This window comes from Prionailurus viverrinus, chromosome C2 (genome assembly GCF_022837055.1).
Source record: "Prionailurus viverrinus isolate Anna chromosome C2, UM_Priviv_1.0, whole genome shotgun sequence".
Classification (NCBI taxonomy): Eukaryota; Metazoa; Chordata; class Mammalia; order Carnivora; family Felidae; genus Prionailurus; species Prionailurus viverrinus.
Window position 1 is genome coordinate 133,697,295 of NC_062569.1, and position 15,354 is coordinate 133,712,648.

Consider the following 15,354-nt stretch of genomic DNA (forward strand, 5'->3'; position numbering starts at 1 on the left):
AGGGAAGGGAAACAAAAATAATATAAAAACAGGAAGGGGGACAAAACAGAAGAGACTCATAAATATGGAGAAAAAACTGAGGGTTGCTGGAGGGGTTGTGGGAAGGAGGATGGGCTAAATGGGTAAGGGGCACTAAGGAATCTACTCCTGAAATCATTGTTGCACTATATGCTAACTGATTTGGATGTAAATTTAAAAAAATAAAAAATAAGACAAGTTAAAAAAAAATAAAGGTCAGCAAGAATTTCCACCCCTCCCCCCCACCAAAAGATACAGTCTGAACAACAATTGAGTAAGAACCATACCTAAAGACAAGATCAGACAGGAATGTATTAGGATAAGCTCTGTAGAATTGCCTATATTAAACTATTTTTTTAAGTTTATTTATTTATTTTGAGAGAGAGAGAAAGTACATGTGTGCAAGCAGGGGAGGAGCAGAGAGAGAGGGAGAGAGAGGATCGCAAGCAGGTTCCACTCTGCACAGCTTGAACTCATGAACTCTGTGATCATGACCTGAGCCAAAATCAAAAGTCGACTGAGCCACCCAGGCATCCCTATATTAAACTATTTTTAACCTACAAAAATGGCAGTGCTTTCTAATTCAACTGTATTTTATTGTCTGTATTGAAATCAGTTTGATTTAATATTCATTTATTTGTTTTTGAGCAAATGTCCTATTAAGAGCCTTAGGCAACCTTACCTCTGTATGACTCGGCTTCCTTATTTGAAAAATGAAGATAATAATAGGTTTGAAGTATGTACATATTTTAAAAAATGAGTTTATCTAGCCTGACACCCACTGGCTTACTATTCAGATTCTCTAAGAACCTTAGGTGCCAGCCTCAGATGCTGGCTTATGCCTTTAACTTGTTCCTAGGATTACTGAGGCCTCTCTTGTTCAGTCTTAGTCACAGATTGAAGTTACTCTGTTTTAATCCACCTGCAGCTCAAATCATTGTCTCCAGCACATTTATATTGCATTTTTGTATTCAAGCTCTGCCATTCTGTTTTTAGTTTTTCATTTTCTTGAGGTATAGTTGACATACAGCACCAGATGAGTTTAACGTATATAGCATAATGACTTGACTTACATTTATTACAAAATGATTGCCATAGTAAGTTTAGTTAACATACACCATCTTATAGACATAAAAAAAAGAAGAAATATTTCTTTCCTTATGATGACAACTTTTAGGATTTTTTCTGTTAGCAATTTTCAAATATACTGTACAGCAGTGTTAACTATAATCATCATGTTGTATTCCTAGTACTTATATATTTTATAACTAGAAGTTTGTACATTTTCATGGCATTTATTCAATCCCCCTCCCTCCTGACCCCTGCCTCTGCTAACCATGGATCTGATTTCCTTTTCTATAAGTTTGGGCTTTTTGTTTGTTTGTTTTTTAGATTCCACATATAAGTGAGACTATACAGTATTTTCCTCTCTGGCTTATTTCACTTAGCATAATGGCCTCAAGATCTATCCAATGGCAAGTCTCAAGTGGCAGGATTTCCTTCTTTTTTATGGCTAAATAGTATTCTAATATATATATCACAGTTTCTTTACCCACTAATCTGTCAGTGGACACGTTGGTGGATCCCATGTCTTCACTATTTTAAATAATGCTGCAAGTTCTGGAATTTCTAACCTTTTAGATCAGTGGTTCACAACCCAGGCTGCCAGGAGTCCGGTGGATCCACCCAGAGAGCTTTTAAAATGTAGTGATGCCTCAATTCCACCCTTTGGCTCTTGATTCCATTGGTTGTGGAGGTGCCAAGGCATTGGTATTTTTTCGGAAGCTCCTTTGATTCTAATCAAAGCTTGGGCCAAGAACCAAAGTGCCGCGAGAAATTACTCCGTGCTTACACACCTTTTGTTTTTCTTTCTTTTTTAAAAAGTAAGCTCTATATCCAATGTGGGGCTCAAACTCATGACTCCAAGGTCAAGAGTCATATACTGTACTGACTGAACCAGCCAGGTGGCTCATGGTTACACATCTTGATTAGTGTTTCTCCTCTCCCTCCTGAGGCCCTGGCATCCTGAGGACTCACTCCACGTCATATTTATACTTTTTTTCTGGCTTTTGCATGTAACCTTTTTCATCTCCTTCCCAATCCTGCATCTGTAAATTATTAATGAAGAAGACATTTTTTCTTCTTCTAGTGCTTCTTCTAGTGCTCAGGACAAAGCTGCTGGCACTAGAGGCTGGAGGGTACTTGTGCTTGGAGGGCTCAGGCCGCTGCTGGCAGGACTCTCCTTATTCCAATGGGAACCCCAACAAATTTGGATGTGGCTTTAAGAAGTGCCAAGAGATATAGGTGATAAGCCTCTGAGGTCTCCTGAAACATGCCAAGTGGGGGGCTCTAAGATATATCATTCTTCTTTCATTTCTCCTCATTCATGTATTACTTGGTGCAACCTGCAGTTCTGGACACAAGCCCTTGCACCATTATTAATATCTTTGCTGGGCTAGTTCCTCTCTTCTCATCTTGACAACTGGAATTTTATCCATGAGTTAATTCCAAATTCTATCCACTCCACAAGGCCTTTCCTGACCACCCCCTTCTAGTCTCCTGTATTACTTGGAACTTCCATAACATAAGGCAGCAGCCTAAGTAGAAATAACCATGGATTAGGAACCAGGCCAGACTCTAATTCTGCACAAACCAATACTGTCTGAACATCTATGCTGTAGTATTTGTTGACTGACTGACTGAATGGATGAATGAATGGTCTTGGGTGAAAAACTTTTCTGAGTCTCCATTTTTTAAGCTGCAGAATAGAGGGCCATTACAGAGAGGTGGGTTTTTTGTTTTGTTTTGTTTTGTTTTGTTTCTAAGAGTGGTCCTTGCAATGCCTGTATCAGAATTCCTTGGGGTTTTTGTTTAAATGTTGAGTCCTTTCCTCCTTTCTGAATCAGAATTGCTGGAGGCCTGAAAATGTTTAACATTGCACCCCAGGTGACTATTATGGTCAATAAAATTGGAACACCATTGAATTAGTTGTTATTTGTTCAATGAAAGTGACATGAAGGCAGTCTACATGTAAAACTTTGGACATCATAGAGAGGGAAATTCTTTTTTGTGGAAGGTTGATGGAAGAGATCCTTTGGTTGTTAAAGTGTTAAGTAGTGGAAAGAACTTGAAATACTCCAGGAACATTAGGATCGTCTGCAGGTAGAAATTACATTGGGGCAGAGTGATAGCGATGTATTTGAGTATCATCGATTCACATATCCTCCCTTTTGTAGGTGATAATTATGCATTAAATACCTTGCTCATTAGGCTAAGGCAAGCACTGGGGAAACAAGAGTGATTTTTGCCATATCAGCTCCATGTTGACATGGCTGTTATTATTACTCATGCTTGGCAGTGTTGGTTGCAAGGCCAGGAACCAGAATCCCCAGGAGATAACTGAGTCCAATTTCCAAGATACTGACTGTGTTCTTACAAAATCTTGACTCTGCATTGCCACTTCTTTTTCATTTGGAGTCTATGGATTCTGTTTTCCATAGGAATGACTTTTGAATTTTATAAATGAAGTAAGGGAGACTAAGATTTTCTTAATAATGGGTTTTTTGTTTTTTTGTTTTTTTTTTTCCGGTAGTTGTCTTTGCTGTGATGTACCAAATCTAAGCAGGGGCACATGTTATGTTACAAGTTTTTGGACTGAAAAATCTCCTAAAGATATAAAATTACCAGCTGTGATGACTTTATTCATGCTTAAATCAGCATTCAGCTTCAGACGAAATTTCTAGTCATCAAAGAAAGAGCAGACTTGCTGTGATTCTGATTAATTGTCAGAGACCTGCTTGTAAGAAAAGCTGGCTTTTATTTCTGACTATATTACTGAACGCCTCTGTGATCTTAAGTATGCTTAAAGAGCTTTAGGATATCTTGGTTTCACACTCTGTAAAATGGAGATAAAAATACATTGCATACATCTTTCGGAAGTACCATGAGGATTAATGAGACAATGTTAGCAGACATATTAAAATCACCCAATTTTTTTTTTTTTTTTGTATTCGGACTTCTGATTCATTTCCTAATACTAAAAATAGGGTCATGTATTAAGAAAAAAAAAAGAGAAAACTATGAAGGCTTAAGATTATAGTGAGCTGTAATAGTAATTTCCCCAAAAGAATGAACAGATGACAAGGAGGATTATTAAGCTCCTATATATAAATCTTCCCTTTTACTTAAATTCCATGTTTTGCTCATATTTTATAAAAGAATTTTTTACAGTGCTAGGAATCTTGACCCGTACACCAGCTGTCTGTTTAATTTTAAAACCACTAAAATGGACTAAAACCTTACATTGTCAGTAATGATTTGCTTTACTTGACTAATGAGGGTGATATCCCTAAGCAAGTAATAAGCCCAGAGCCCAGCGCCTGGTTGAGTGTTGTTATCTTATCTCTGGACAACTCAGTCTCTGTTGGAGGAAATTCATGAACCAAAATTCATGGACTACGGGTAAGAGAGGAGCCATCCATCATCAGGGGCCCATCCATCATGCTGTTGCCCCACATTGTGCAGGAGGTTTGCCTGCCATGAATTTCATCAGTGGCTGTATTTCATAAGTCGAGCCTGGTGATCAGGCAGGGTCACCCTGAAACCCCATCTGGAGAGTCAGGCATCACATGGCTGCCTGTCTCTTCTAGATTGATGGCTATCCCAGCATCTGTAGGTTTTAAAGCAGCTTAGGAAAAGCTGGAGGAGCAGCTCTACAGGCCACAGGAATTGTGGGCTGAGGGGGAGAAGAGCGGCTGGACGGGGGAAAAGAGAGCAGAGAAAACAGGAAACAAAATATGAGAGAAGAAAAATATATAAGCAAAGTGGGGGAAAGAGACACCAGAATTATATGTAAAAGTGAGGATAAAGGGAAAAGAAAGCAAACCCAGATGGAAGGAAGCCAGAAAGATAATCATTTCACATTCACTGAGATGATACGTTTGGAGACACTTTCTCCACAGACTTTTGGTGTCTGGCATGCGTGTGTCTACTTTCCCAGGAGCCTTTCATTTTCAGTGTTTCTGCATATTTTCCCCACTCAGTCATTTCAATAAAGCTAGGCCAATATTAGCTCTGTTTTACATGTGAGAAGAGGAAGGCAGGTTTATTGTGAAGCAAATAAAGCTTAAACTACAGGGCACTTCCCTAGCACAGGCTCTTTCCAAGGCTCTGGGAGTGGCCTTAACAATGTGATTATATCGTCATTGCAGGAGGAACCACAGTCCAGATTACTGTAGTCTTTTTTCCTTTCTGACTTCTCCATCAGGTTTCACCTCCTGTCGGGTGACCTTGGAGTATTTTTGGCACCTGGCTGAGAGAAGTTGAGTCGAGGATGCATTTATGCGGTGTGGGATTTTTAGGTTATTTCCATGTGTGGGTAAGTTATTGCTAGCTGTTCTGGGGTAGGAGTAGCTTTCCAGACACATCCTATGGTGCCTTTCTTCTCCCACTCAGTCTCCAAATCTGATAGCCCTTGGCTCTGTGCACAGTAGAGAAGAAAAAAGGCTTGAAATGAAGGGCGTCAGAAGCTAGTTTCGTGGGATGTTTTCCAGTCATCGGATGTGTAAGAAAGATTGCAGCAGACCATGAAAAGACCTGGAGGAAACTTAAATGGGTATTACTAAGTGAAAGAAGCCTATTTGAAAAGGCTACGTACTGTATGATTCCAACTATATGACATTCTGGAAAGGGCAAAATAGACCCAGTGAAAGATCAGTGGTTGCCAGGGGTTGTGTATGGGGGAGGAGGTGATTAGCCAGATTGCACAGAGGATTTTTAGGGCAGTGAAGATACTCTATGATATTATAATGATAGATATATGTCATTATACATTTGTTCAAACCCATATAATGTATACCACCAAGAGTGAACCCTAAAGTAAACTGTGGTCTTAGGATGATTATAATGTGTCAATATAGATTCATCCTTGAAATGAAAAGAAAAATGCAGCATTCTGGTGACTGATGTTGGTAATGGGGGAAGGCTCTGTATGTGTGGGGGTGGGGGAAAAAAGGGAAATCTCTTTCTCTCAATTTCATTGTAATTTTAAACTGCTTTAAAAATGTGTTAAAATTGGAAACCCAGCAAAAGTACAAAAATTGCAAAAAAAAAAAAAAGTAAGCAGAGGGGATTCAGTTGTTTTTGAAGCCTAGTCAAAGTGGAGATTCCTTCTGGTCAGGATTATACATGATAATGTGGAACATATACTTATAGGCTACCATTTTTCTTCCTTTTTGCTGGGAATCCCACAAAAATAGAGTTTATTATAATTGCTGTGTTTGTAAGGCAAAAACCAATACAAACAGCAAGTACAGCTAAGTGTGAGGCTGCTTTTTTATTTTATTATTATTATTATTATGAAATGTTTATTTTTGAGAGAGAGAGAGCATTCAGGTATGGGTGAGTGGGGGAGGGCAGAGAGAGAGGGAGAGAATCCCAAGAATCTTGCACTGTCAGCACAGAGCGATGCAGGGCTTGAACCCACAAACCATGAGACCATGACTTCAGCCGAAATTGAGTCGAATGCTTAACCAACTGAGCCACCCAGGCGCCCCGAAGTTGCTTTTTAAAAATGGATGCCAGCTGTCAATAGGAGAAAACAATTTGAATTAATCATGATAGAATTTTTTTTTCTTTTTGTCCCCTTTAAAAAATATTACAAAACAGGGCCACCTGGGTGTCTTAGTTGGTTAAGCATCCAACTCTTGATTTCGGCTCAAGTCGTGATCTCACAGATAAAGCTGTGCATCGCCTGCATTGGGCTCTGCACTGAGCATAGAGCCTGCTTGAGATTCTCTCTCTCTCCCTTTGCCCTTCCCTCCCTCCCTGTCTCTCTCTCTCTGTCTCTCTCAAAACAAACATTTTAAAAAATATTACAAAATTGTCATCATAGGAAAAGATTATCAAAGAGTATGCAGACAAAAATGTAGGGGGGAAAGTATTATAGCAGTGTGTGAGACAACATAAAAATATCTTATTATTCAGGATTTTGTGATATTTGTGGTATTTGTCAGCTTAACATTTTTTTTAGTTATGATTTTATTTCTCACTATAAATTTGTATTTTCATGCTTAAACTTGGATTATAATTGTATATTTTTCTTAAAGTATATTTTGAAATCACATATAATCTTTAGTTCCACAAAACCTAGATTTGATCGTGGAGTAAAAAAAGGTCAAACAGATAGTTTTTCTGAGGTCACATGGCGACTGGCAAAATAGGCCATACAGCACAGAACAGCAGAGTTCTCTTCAGCCATCCGTCTATTTCTTTGGTCTTTCTCTAGTTTTAAGACAAAAGTGAAAGACAGCACTACCTTGAATGTGCAATCCAGAACACACACAAGCATTTAAATTGATGTCACCAAAAATAGAAACATCACAAGAATGTGACCCGGAAGGAAATGACTAATAAGTCATTGATTTTATTAAGTGGTAAATTTAGTTACAAAAATATATATATTAAAAGGTAAAACAAAGTATTAACTGAATTTTTTAGTTGTTTTCCTTTTATATAGAGATGAATAGAGAGTACAGATGTGTATTCAGCAGGCAATAGGAATAGTGCCAAACTTGAAAACAGGAAACCTTGATTAAAGACCCTGTTCTACTTGTAATGAGCCTGGTAATCATGGCAGATTTTGTTAATTGTCCCCAAAATTCTTTCCCATTTTCTTCTGTGTAGTACCCGTTGCTCAGGTATAGCCTCCCAGCTAGACAACATCCCCTAGTCTTCCTGTAACTTAGGTGCAGTTGTATGACTAAGTGTTAACAATGGATTGCAAGTAAAAATGTTTTTTTTTTTTTACTTGCAATTCTGTATAATGCTCTTATACAGTTCTTATAATATTCATGAAGAGGTTGTCTGCTTCTCCGTTCATTTTTGTTTCTTCCCCTGAGCTGGAATGCAATATTAGTGAGCCCATGTTCACCTGTAAGGGCAGAACCCAAGAGGGCAACAACATAGAAAGACCCTAGATGCTCAGACAATTCTGGACTGTGACATGAGAGAGAAATAAGTAGTTAATTTTTTTTTTTTGAAGAGATGTTAGCTAATGCTACAGTGGTAATGGTATTGCAATATAAAATGTATCAAATCAGCAAGTGCATCCTAAACTTATATGCTACACGTCAATTATATCCCCATTTTTAGAAAAGATTTTTTTCTGAGCCACTGTATTTTTGAAGTCTCCTTGCAAAAATAGCTTGTAAAAATGGTTTGCAGCCTAACCAACACTGAACTAGGAGCAAGTTACCACCTCTCAAAGCTTCCGTTTCCTCAAGTGTAAAGTGGGGACCATAATACCAATTCTGGCCGTGCATGCAGCTGCTCTGAGTATTAAATTAAATAATGTAAATCAGAGATGAATACATTACATTGTATAATATAAAATATTATTTATGTTTGGGTGTTACCACTAGTGGGGGAAGAAGATGAAATGAGGTTTTATTTATTTATTTATTTATTAAAATTTTTTTAAATGTTTATTCATTTTTGAGAGAGAGAGAGAGAGAGACAGACAGAGACAGAGTGCAAAAGGGGGAGGGGCAGAGAGAGAGGGAGACAGGAAATCTGAAGCAGGCTACAGGCTCTGAGCTGTCAGCACAGAGCTTGATGTGGGGCTCAAACCCATGAACCGTGAGATCAAGACCTGAGCCGAAGTTGGGCACTTAATGAACTGAGCCCCCAGGTGCCCCTGAAGGTTTTATTTTTTATTTTCTTAACAAATGTTTTGTTTTGGAATAAGCTTAGATTAAGAAAGTAAGTGCATAACTTTAGTATACCTTTAGCCGGCACCCCCAATGTTAATGTTTTACATTCCCACAGCACATTTTTCAAAGCTAAAAGATCAGCATTGGTCCATTACTGTAAATCCAGACTTTATTTGGATTTCACTAGTTTTTCCACTAAAGACCTTAAATTTTTCTCCCAGAATCCCATTTATGAGACAACACTGCATTAATTGCCATATTTCTTGATCCCTCTGGTCTGGACATTTTCTGTTTTTTTCTTATTTTTCATGACCTTTACAGTTCTCCCCCCCACCCCCTTTTTTTAATCACCAAAACAGTTTTAAGTGATATTGACTGGATATTCTGTGGAAAGTTCCTCTAGTTGGGTTTTTCTGATGTTGTTTTCATGGTTTAACAGTAATGATGGTTTGGGGGATTTTATTTTATTTTATTTATTTATTTTTTAAAATGTTTTATTTATTTTTTGAGAGCGAGCGACAGAGTGTGAATAGGGGAGGGGCAGAGAGAGAGGGAGACACAGAATTCGAAGCAGGCTCCAGGCTCCGAGCTGTCAGCACAGAGCCAGATGCGGGGCTCCAACCCATGAACTGTGAGATCATGACCTGAGCCAAAGTCTGATGCTTAACCGTCGAGCCACCCGGCACCCCTGGGGGTTCTTATTTTTAATGAAAAAGGTTATGTAGGATAGAAAGGGATAAGGGGTAAAAAAAAAAAAAAAAAAAAGCAAGAGAGAGCACACAAGCGAAAATAATCACTCTATTTCAGTTTGATTGCTTAATTAGCTCTAACTATTGTCCTAGTTAGCATGCCCCTGTGGCAGAGTAGAATTTTGTACATTAGCCTTATAAGGTACCTTTGAGAATGGCAAGAAGGTATCAGCTTCCTTCTCTCTCCTTATACCTCTGAATGGGCCTAGGTTGTCCATTTACTGTCCCTTCCTTCATTCTGGAAAAGTATCTAAAAAGCATAAGGTTATGATTCTGGAACTTGATGGCAGACGAGTATCCAGTGGCATGAGCATCTTGTCTCGTGGAACAGAAAATAGTCTTTTTTTTTTTTTTTTTTTTTTTTTTTTTTTTAGAAAAACTGTTCACTTACAGCCTCAAAGCCACAGTGAACTGGTTCGCAAACCCTTAGCATATTGAGAAGCCTTTTTTTTTTTTTATTTTATTTTAAGAGAGAGGAGGGAAAGGCAGAGGGAGAGAGGAACATTACAAAGGCAAATATCAATTATAGGCAAGAAAAAAGATAAGACTTAGTGAATTTAAGATCTTGAAGAAAAGTTTCAATGAACAAGAAGGCTAAAATCTTTCCTTGGATGCTGAACTGTAGTCTGACTCCCCTCACATTATAAAGGGAAAGCAATATTTTGATTAGGACAGGAATTAACCTACATACTTCATTTTGTATTTACTTTTTAAGTTGTTCACATCCTGGGCAAGAACCTGCTAGGCAATATTGTTTTATTTTTATTTTTTTAATTTTTTTTTAACGTTTATTTATTTTTGAGACAGAGAGAGACAGAATATGAACGGGGGAGGGTCAGAGAGAGAGAGGGAGACACAGAATCTGAAACAGGCTCCAGGCTCTGAGCTGTCATTACAGAGCCTGACGCGGGGCTTGAACTCAGGAACCGAAAGATCATGACCTGAGCCGAAGTTGGACGCTTAACTGACTGAGCCACCCAGGCGCCCCAGCAATATTGTTTTTAATATTTTAAGTAAAGATATCCATCTTGACTGCCATTAGAATTGTTAAAAAAGGTTTACTATGTCATTTCTTCTCTGGCTATATAAAGTCTTGAGTATACAAATTATCATCAGCACACACACACACACACACACACACACACACACACACACCTATACTTAAAAAAAAAACAAAAAAAACCCCCAAAAAACAAACAAACAAAAAACCCTAAAAAGATAAAACTGACTGGGAAGGATCTAATTTTATTTTATTTTATTTTATTTTATTTTATTTTATTTTATTTTATTTTATTTTATTTTATTTTATTTTTTATATATATGAAATTTATTGACCAATTGGTTTCCATACAACACCCAGTTCTCATCCCAAAAGGTGCCCTCCTCAATACCCATCACCCACCCTCCCCTCCCTCCCACCCCCCATCAACCCTCAGTTTGTTCTCAGTTTTTAACAGTCTCTTATGCTTTGGCTCTCTCCCACTCTAACCTCTGTTTTTTTTTTTTTTTCCTTCCCCTCCCCCATGGGTTCCTGTTAAGTTTCTCAGGATCCACATAAGAGTGAAACCATATGGTATCTGTCTTTCTCTGTATGGCTTATTTCACTTAGCATCACACTCTCCAGTTCCATCCATGTTGCTACAAAAGGCCATATTTCATTCTTTCTCATTGCCACGTAATATTCCATTGTGTATATAAACCACAATTTCTTTATCCATTCATCAGTTGATGGACATTTAGGCTCTTTCCATAATTTGGCTATTGTTGAGAGTGCTGCTATGAACATTGGGGTACAAGTGGCCCTATGCATCAGTACTCCTGTATCCCTTGGGTAAATTCCTAGCAGTGCTATTGCTGGGTCATAGGGTAGGTCTATTTTTAATTTTCTGAAGAACCTCCACACTGCTTTCCAGAGCGGCTGCACCAATTTGCATTCCCACCAACAGTGCAAGAGGGTTCCTGTTTCTCCACATCCTCTCCAGCATCTATAGTCTCCTGATTTGTTCATTTTGGCCACTCTGACTGGCGTGAGGTGATACCTGAGTGTGGTTTTGATTTGTATTTCCCTGATAAGGAGCGACGCTGAACATCTTTTCATGTGCCTGTTGGCCATCCGGATGTCTTCTTTAGAAAAGTGTCTATTCATGTTTTCTGCCCATTTCTTCACTGGGTTATTTGTTTTTTGGGTGTGGAGTTTGGTGAGCTCTTTATAGATTTTGGATCCTAGCCCTTTGTCCGATATGTCATTTGCGAATATCTTTTCCCATTCCGTTGGTTGCCTTTTAGTTTTGTTGGTTGTTTCCTTTGCTGTGCAGAAGCTTTTTATCTTCATAAGGTCCCAGTAATTCACTTTTGCTTTTAATTCCCTTGCCTTTGGGGATGTGTCGAGTAAGAGATTGCTACGGCTGAGGTCAGAGAGGTCTTTTCCTGCTTTCTCCTCTAAGGTTTTGATGGTTTCCTGTCTCACATTTAGGTCCTTTATCCATTTTGAGTTTATTTTTGTGACTGGTGTGAGAAAGTGGTCTAGTTTCCACCTTCTGCATGTTGCTGTCCAGTTCTCCCAGCACCATTTGTTAAAGAGGCTGTCTTTTTTCCATTGGATGTTCTTTCCTGCTTTGTCAAAGATGAGTTGGCCATACGTTTGTGGGTCTAGTTCTGGGGTTTCTATTCTATTCCATTGGTCTATGTGTCTGTTTTTGTGCCAAGGGATCTAATTTTAATTAAATTCCAGAGTCCATTCTTTGAAGAGATCTTTTGGCTAAATCCAATCCAATCCATGGATAGCTCTGTACTGTTATCTTTCATCTTTTTTTTTTATATGAAATGTATTGTCAAATTGGTTTCCATAAAACACCCAGTGCTCATCTCAACAGGTGCCTTCCTCAATGCCCATTACCCACTTTCCCCTCCCCCCACCCCCATCAACCCTCAGTTTGTTCTCAGTATTTAAGAGTCTCTTATGGTTTGCTTCTTTCCCTCTCTGTAACTTCTTTTTTTCCCCCTTCTCCTCCCCCCTGGTCTTCTGTTGAGTGTCTCAGGATCCACATATGAGTGAAAACATGTGGTATCTGTCTTTCTCTGCCTGACTTATTTCACTTAGCATAACACTCTCCAGTTCCATCCACGTTGCTACAAATGGGCAGATTTCATTCTTTCTCATTGCCAAGTAGTATTCCATTGTATATATAAACCACATCTTTATCCATTCATATCTTTCATCTAAGATCCATTCCTGGAAATCTTGTCTGGACTCAAAAGGCAAGACCTCAGAGAATACTTGATGTATATGATCTTTGTCAGCATCCACTTTTCTCTGTCTATACGTGGTTTCCCTCTGACCATTAATCTCCTGTTAAGCACTATTTCCCTATATCCCCATTTCCTCCCCCACCTAATTCCCTCCTTCTTCAAACTCATGTCCAGTTTTCACCATGTCCTGCTGAGTCTGCTTCTTAAATGCATCTCAATTCCATCCATGTCTTTCTTTCTCTACTATTCGGGTCTAACACTACCACTTTTCTGGTGTGACCCTCTACTACCATTTTTCTTTCTTTTTTTTAAAGTGTATGTATGTATGTATTATGTAATCTCCACATGCAGCATGGGGCTTGAACTCATAGCACCAAGATCAAAAGCCATGCTCTTTGGACTGAGCCAGCCAGGCGCTCCTGTACTACTACTCTTCTTCTGGACTAATGCACAGTCTCCAGTGCAGCGGCAGTGATATTTCTGAGATGTAATTCTCTTTGTATTGGTTCCACATGTGGCTTTTAAGTGGCTTCATCCCCCGACCCTCGTAAGGAAAAAAAAGTCAAAATCCTGAAAAATACTGATAATAGATCTAGTCTTGCCAGATCTGGTCTACCCATATTTTCCCAGCCAGATGTTTGGCATTTCCACCTTGTTGTTCTTATTCACCATCTCTCTCCTGCTTTCCTCCCTTATCTTGCTTATTTCTCTCCCCACCATTGACCCCTTGGCCATTTCTTTCCATCCCTAAAAGATGCCCTACTTCCCCCCTGACTCCCCAAGACCTTCACTCACTCTCCAAATCCCTTTTCTCTCATCCTTCAGGATTGCATGCCCCCACTCAGCCCCCAGGAGAATCTCCCTGCCCCTTCTTTTCTATTAGTTTAGGTTGGGGTTCTCAACTATGCACCTCAGACATCCTCATCTTCTTCTTTAATAAACCATCCTCTTTTGTAATCGTGAGCTTGTTAAATATTTTGTAAATAAATACATTTCTTAACTATTTCAAAGAAATACATACATCCTAAAACCCTCATGGACCACATTATAGAGGAGTAGAAGATTCATCAGATTTGCAAAAATATGGCAAGTAAATGGTAGCAGGGTCTAATACCTATCCCTTCTCAGTGCAAAAGTTTTCTTTTACTATACAGATATTATCGAGAACTATTTTGCATTGCACTCTAAACCTATGGGAAATTTTCTTCTTAATTAGTATGCTCTGAATTTAATTTTCTGAACCTTCCTTTCCTATCCTAAGTGAGAGTCCATTTAGGAGCTCTCAGTAGGAGGAACTGGATAATGTAGTTGAACATGTTATAATTCTAATGGAGAGAGTCAAGCATGCCTGGGATTACTCACAGAAAGTCCTGGCTATATCTGATAACAACCTTGGTTTTGTTACATGCCTGCATATGCATAGTTACATTCTTAAACTGATATCCAAACACAGTTAACTGTAATAACTGTTGCGTGCTTCTAGAGGATGTAAATATATCATGAAACAAAAAGTGTAATTGTGGATGGTAGGTAGCAATTCCAAAAAACTCATAATCACTGATCTATTTCTTCTCTTTTAAACCCTTTTGTGTTTAAGCTTCTAATGTATGTCTACATAACATATTCCCCCACCCTCCACTTTGATAAATATGTTTGATGAACACTTTGAAAACATATGTATTTTTCCTTGATTATTTCTAGAAGAACAGTTTTCAGATTTTTAGTTATTAAAAAACAGCTTTAGTTTAATTCTGAAAAATTTGCTTTTGTAGCGAGACATCTAGGTGTGTTCCTTGGAAGCTACTGAACACAACTCACAACTTTCTGTCATCTGTATCTATTCACAGTGAGAGAAAAAGTGCCTTTAGATCTATATATAGTGTTATGTCACTAGAGATCCTGTATTTTATTCCAACCGAACATAGTAGACTGTGGAAAAACAGACAGGAATATCTTGGTATTTTCATTATGACTGTGATTGACTTGCTCTGGTATTCCATCCTCCTAATGAATATAAAATCATTGCTGAAATGTCCCCATTCAGCAGAAATACATAAACAATGAAGGAAAAGTAATTTAATTTTAGCTTATATTTGACTGAATGGTTACCAGTTTGGGGTAGCAGCCACAAAAAGCCAAGCAAATCCCAATGCTGTCAGGCAGTGTCTGGCAATAACAAGCAATTACAGTTTTCTTCTTAGAAAAGTCCCCAGATATTTCATCAAAAGTACTTAAGGTCAAATAAAGCATATATTCTCTTGCTTATGAACATGCATTCTAGAAACATCCTCCATGTGCTCTTTCTGGTTTGTGGCTGCTGTCGATTTCCTTCTTTCCCCATTTTCAGGGACTTGCTTGCTCCACTTGACAAAATCCTCTGGTCATTCATACCCCGCCCTGCACGGACCTGCCACCTCGGCCCTCCTAGCCCCACTGCCAGTAGTAACCCATCTTGTCACTCCTCTTCTTGATGCCAGGGGAGAGTTGAGTTTCACAACTCTGGGAATATAATGTACTTGGTATAGTCTCAAATGGAACTCTAAATGTGTTTCCCTTTAGGAATTACATGGTAGAATTCCTCCACACGTAGTGAATACATTCTCCCCTGTGCCTTGGAACCTAATCGT

General features: G+C 38.6%; 1 protein-coding gene across 6 annotated transcripts in view; it reads left to right on the top strand.

Moving 5' to 3' along the window:
* CHODL (chondrolectin) overlaps positions 1-15,354 on the top strand; it is a 574,497-nt gene that overhangs the window by 79,408 nt on the left and 479,735 nt on the right. The gene's annotated exons all lie outside the window — the stretch shown is intronic.